This window comes from Aotus nancymaae, unplaced genomic scaffold (genome assembly GCF_030222135.1).
Source record: "Aotus nancymaae isolate 86718 unplaced genomic scaffold, 86718_ANA_hifiasm-v0.15.2.pri h1tg000006l, whole genome shotgun sequence".
Classification (NCBI taxonomy): Eukaryota; Metazoa; Chordata; class Mammalia; order Primates; family Aotidae; genus Aotus; species Aotus nancymaae.
Genome location: NW_026988417.1, coordinates 82,566,155 through 82,572,570, shown reverse-complemented (window position 1 = coordinate 82,572,570; position 6,416 = coordinate 82,566,155).

Sequence of the window (6,416 nt, the reverse complement as noted above, 5' to 3'; positions counted from 1 at the left end):
GCCCAAGAGACAGAACAGTCCACCACTGGGAATAGTACTCTGACCTTCAGTGGATAGCATGGAATACAGCCAAATTTGAGTAGGATCCAGAGTAGAAAAGTGCCCTGCTACAGATTCAGGCTGCCATGAGAACAGCTGTACTGTCTAGACCATAGTGTTGTGAAAAAATTAATTTTTCATTTCTGCATAATCCAGGATTTCTGAGTAAAGGATGATTGAATAGCAACCTGAAAGATAAATCCTCCCTGGAGCCATTTGCTTATATTTCAAAATGGTAAAGAAAAGCTAGAAATTTTCTCCTCCCCTCCCTGGAGAAGATTTGTTTACATTGTAAAGCAAAAATCCCTTTCTAGAGAGGAGGAGGAACAGATGTGCCAGATGCCCTACTTATACTCTGATTCTCACAATTTTAGGATTATTCCTCTTCTGTAGCAAAACCTCTACATGCACAGGTGATATCTGACCCTCAGTGTGTTTCGCAAAGGAGAATTGGGGCACTGCTGAGATGATCTGTAAATAAATGATGTGTTCTTTCATCCAGAAGTAACATCTCAGATCCTTCACAGTTTCAAACTTAAACTTGTTACACATAATTTGTGGTGGAAAAACACGTGTTGTGTGGAATTTCTCACAAGCCCTGGCAGGAGTTTCACAGCATAAATCCTAAGGATTCTGGAACACGACCATGTCATCTGCAGCAGAGAATTAAACACCATTTGTAGGACAGCTCCTGGATTGCTCCTTGTAATAGGACCAGATGAGCAACAAGTGGCAAATATGCTAATAAAATATGATTTTGGTTAAACACATTACTTCTAGGAGATAGGAGATAAACCCTATGAAGAATCAGCCCTAATAGAGATGGAGGGAATACAGCTTATTGGCATCAGCCATGAAGAAGCATGACATGTTTATGAGAAGGCCGACGAATAAGGTTCTGAAAATGATGATGTAGAGCATCTCTCAATGCTAAGAGGTAAGAAATGGGAGAATACACAGCTTTGCTTGAAAGAAGAAAATGTTAATAATCAGGTTCTTTCAAGGAGAATGAAGTTTATTTAAATTCAAGATGTGCAAAGTACTTTGCAAACAGTTTAATAATCTCTAAAGCTCATTAATCATGGGATGGTGGACTTGGGGAAGGAGTTTAGAAGGAACAGAAGAGAGATGGGATCAAGGAACAGAAGCAAAAAGTATTATTGATAGGAGAATAAGACAAAACAACTCTTATCCCAGAAGAGCCTACATTTGAATGATGGTTGAAAAAATAAGGAGGTGAAGTAGCTTGATGTTGGGTGCCAAAGAGAAGCACAAGATAATCAGTGATAGGTAATGCAGGATTTAACTGTCATCAGGGCGGGAGGCCAAGCAATAGCAGCTACAGCATAGTGGGGTGATTTTCAAATGTTTGATGACTGACAGTGATGGCAAAGGCAGTGGAGGAAGACTTTCCTTATCTCCTCTGAGATCAACAGGAATCCAGCTGTATATTCCATTTCAAACAAACATGCCTATTTTCAGAGAGAATTTACAAAATTCTAGGAGCTTGGTAGACCTGTAGTCTTCTTTTAAGCACAAACAAGTCTGTCTTTTGGGTTAGTGTGACAAAAGCAAACAAACCTCAATTCACCGGACACAGCTAAAGTAACTGTCTAGATGGAAATGCAGTGACCATTGTAGATGATAATGAAGTCAATCCAATCAGATTTTGGGAGTAAAAACTATGAGAGGTCTAGGTACGCAAGAGAGGCCAATGTCACTGTCCCTCACGCTGTATTCCTGATGATACTAATTTATTCTTCCAAGGCTATCTGAAGCCTACTGTACTGAAAAGTTGAATGTCTGAGGACATACCATATCGTAATGATCCCATATCGATTTCCCTATGTGTTTATCTTCATTAGATAGGTAAACTAGGTACCATTTTTTCTTGTTAATGTAAATAATTTTGCTACAATAGCTAACTTTTCCCTAGGGCTTAAAATATGCGTAACATTGGGCACAGTTTATAAGCTTTATTTAGTTTTATACTTCAATAACTCAATTTGCTTGGTCCTATTAAAATAACCCTTCTTGTCACAGAAAGGAAATCAAGATTTTAAAAAGGTTAAGCAGATCAAGTCTCACAAATGGTAAATTTTGGAGCTTGGTTTCAAACTCAGGTGGTTGACATCAGAGTCCCTGCCCTCAACCACTAACCACGTTGGTGTTTTCCTTTTCACTTTGCTTATTCCCATCCATCTTCCCTTGAGAATCTTTCCATTAGAACAGCTGAATATTCATTTGTTGCAGTCATAATAGTATGTTTTCTCATACAGTAATAAGTAAAGTGGTGGGCAGAGATAACCAAAAGAAAAGGGGCCATTGGTTAAAGTGAATGGAGTAAATTCATTTAGAAGGCAAATTATTTTTTGGTCAAAGTGGCAGAAAGCGGAAAACAGTTAATGCTTGATACAATCTATTTGTAAATTTACCTTTTTTTGACTTAATTCCTAGAGATTGAAATGGAAATATAATTTATATTTGACACATAGTTGAACAAGTGGAAATGAATACATAAAATATGTATTGATAAAACAGCATTTTTATTGAATATAAAATCTAGAATTAAAATTTAGGTTTTGCATTTGTGGCTCTACAAAATGGACTGGCAGCTTTTTCTCACTTGGCTAAAAGGTGGCAGCTAAACTGTACTCTGTTTTATAGGTTTGAACTATGATAGTTCTTTGAGGTAGATTTCATTTCCCCTAAATTTCTAAAAATACAATATTTGCTGTTTTAATGCTCTTTCACAGTATTGTCGCTCCACATCAAGATGTAAAGTCTATTTCTCCTTCCTGTAAAATTGGGCTAGACTTTGTGACTACATTAAAAAAATGAAATACAAGGCCGGGCGCAGTGGCTCACGCCTGTAATCCCAGCACTTTGGGAGGCCAAGATGGGTGGATCACGAGGTCAGGAGTTCAAGACCAGCCTGGCCCACATGGTGAAACCCCATCTCTGTTAAAAAAATTAATAAATAATAAATAATAAATAAAAATATAAATAAATGAAATATAAGTGATGCCAGTGACTTTCTAGTCGAGGACACTGCAGCATAATAGGTGATACTGCTTCCACCTGGCTCACATTCTCTCTCTCTCCTCATCTTTGAAACTCAGCCACCATGTTGTGAGGAAGCCCAGGTCACATGGAGAGGCTATGCCAAGTGTTCCAGCTGACAGCCTAGAGAAGGACACAGTGTACAGCCAGGAATAATCTACGGGTAAGTGAATGAACAAGCATTTAGCCACTCAAAAGATAGCAATCCCCAGGCCACAGGCTTCTGTCTGAGTTTCTGTCTGAAGCTATTCCCATTTTTCAGTTTCTAAGTTTGATGTTCCATTCTCAAAGAAATTTTCTCTGAACCCTCAAACTCTATTAAGTTGCCCTTTTAAATGTTATTATAATGCCTCATGAATCCCCTCTATAATGCATATAGCATGCAAATATGTATCTACTTATATAATTATACAATTATACAAATCTAATTTGTATAACCATTTATATTTGTATAAAATTATTCATTATGAAATAAATATATGCTTATATTCCATATATATCATGGAAGAGCTCTATCTTTCTGGTTCACCGTATCTACTCAGTATTCTAACTTTGACATTTGGTAGACCCTCAATACATACTTATTGTGTAAATTAATTGTTATTCCAGTGTAACTTCTAAGGGAATCAAGCTATGATGGTTTAAGAGTCCCTGGAGGCTCAGAAAGACTTTGGAATTTGTACTCTAGTAAATTGTTAGGGGATGGTAGAAGACTGTCTAATCAGCACAGTTTTTAATTTTGCATTTATATCTCCATAGAAAAGTAAGTGTGATTTTGTTTATTTTATAGAAATAAGGAACTCATCTGAGCAGATTTGATTATAAAATTACTTTTCCTCCCTTGAACATATAAATGACACCTTTCAAAGTGTCCCTTCTTCTTTCTGTGCTGTGTTCTGTCATCATTTATCATTCAGAAAATGAGGCTATGGTGTAAAAGGCAGAAAAAAAAGAAGGAAGTCTGGAAGATAGACACTGCAAATTTAATCCTGGCCAAATGAGCGATGGGCAGGATGACCTAGACCTGGATATATTTAACTCTTCCCAGACCTGTGCCTCTGTAAAACACTGTAAACAAAGTTTTCCTCATGGAAACAGAGGCACATAATGCACATATATTTCTAGTGATATGTGTGGCACAATTTGTATAGCAATGATAAAGGTCTTTGAGATCTGTTTCAGGGGCAGCATGCTAAATAGAAAGAATAAGGGCTGTGAAGTCAAGCAGACCTTGAACCTGACTCTTCTGCTTTTAGCTAAGGCTCATCTTTAAAGGGGCCTATAATTAGAACTAAATGAAATAAAGCATGTAAAATACATCATATGGTAAGCTCTCAAAAATTGTACTACCTTTTCCTTATTAATACTAAGAAATGAAATAGATAGTGAGCTGTTTTTGTATCTTAACTGAATCAGTGCTAGTATCCTGGTTGTAAAACTATATTTGTGTTACCACTAGAGGAAACTGGGTAACTGGTATAGGGGATCTCTCTGTCTTACATGTGAATCTACAATTATCAAACAGTTGAATTTTTTAAATCTAGACTGAGCGGGAAGGGAACCTCCACTCATACAATGGTTCAGCTGAGGGAAACTTTAGAAATTCTATTATTCAAGCTCCATTATTTCACAAATGCTATAAGGAAGCCCCAAGGTATTAGGTGATTTAAGCAACACATAGTCACTGGCAGAGCTGCAGAAAAATAATACAATGTTCCAATTCCAGGTTGGTTTTATAACACAAATTTAAATATATTTTTGAAGAGAAACCCGTGGCATCTAAGTAGCCTTTTTCTCTTTTAGCTCTGGGGTTGCTTGTATTTGTATCTATAGCCTCTTATAAAGATAACTATAAAGCTCTGGGGTTGCTTTATTTGTATCTATAGCCTTTTATAAAGATGACTATTTTTTTCGGAACAGTGTTTGTATTCTTTATACTAACATAGATTTTCACAAAAGCCTTTCATGTTCTACCTTAAGAAAGCATCTGTTGATAAATAACCTTGAAACTGGGAACAGGCTTGAATAAGTAACTAGAATTTAGGATTTCTGCCGTCAGTTTTCTCTGCTGCTCTTGACAGAAATACCTTTGAGAGGTTGTATGAATCAGGTCTTACTATCTATAGGAAAGAATAATGTTACAGCTAACATATCCATCATATCTTTTTTTTGGAATGTAATGGAAAAAAAAATCAACATTTATAAATAAAACGCATTGCAGACATACTAATTTGAATATCTAATATGAAACATCATACAGGGCTAATGAGGCTTTTGGGTAATATCTTAAAGGATCCCAGACATCCCCATCTCAAAAGGCTCTGCCTCTTTGATCGGCTTCATTTTCTGTAACTTTGCCATTATATTTTTATTCTTATTGGTTGCATGAGCACATTCAGATGTAAACACCTCAGAAGAAGGCTTTTTGTTACCACCATTTATATTGCTTCCAGACAGAATACTAGCTGAAACCAACCTTCTGAGGTGATAGGACATGGGATAACTAAATTTTGTAGAAGGAAACATTAGGCCACGACGAGAAAGAACTGGTCTTCATGGGCCATTGCAGTGGGAAACAACACAGAACACTTGAGTTATGGGGTGAGGAAGACAGTAAGTCAAAATAGGGACAGAAATATTGAAAAGGTTTAAGAGAAGACATCTTAGAAATACATCTTACTACTTTACTGTTTTATCCATTGTTATTTCTCAATCAGCATAATGATATTAACAGAACAAAGATAGCATTTTCCTAGAAAGTATACTAATGAAATTTAAATAAGAAAATATAAAAGTGGTTATTTATATAGTAAAATTAAGTTCTTCACACACGTTAGGTGTGACTCTTATCCAAAACATACTAAAATTATTAAAATTGACATGCAAAATGATAGGGACATATAGGATGTAAAATGTTCATATCCACAAGAAATCACCTGTGTATTCTAAAGGAGAATCTGATATATATTTTTAATGCTTTAACTGTAAGTTCTGATATTAGAATGAAATTTCAATTTTTCTACCAGTTGACTGAAAGTCCCACCTAAAATAATATATATATATTTCTCACTTTTACAAAAACAATTAGATTTGTTTTCCATGGTCTTGGCTGTATTCTAGGGTAGCGCTATATGAGTGAGTATGTCACCTGCAGCCCTCAAGAGGTGAATCAGGCTTAAAGCTAATAGCACACACAACAGTTAAAGATGAGAAATTGCTGTTGTTTGAGTATAGATACAATCAAGCCACAGTTTGGATTCTATTTGAATTCACTGAACTTGGTACTACATTAGAAAATATAAAAGTATTTTCTA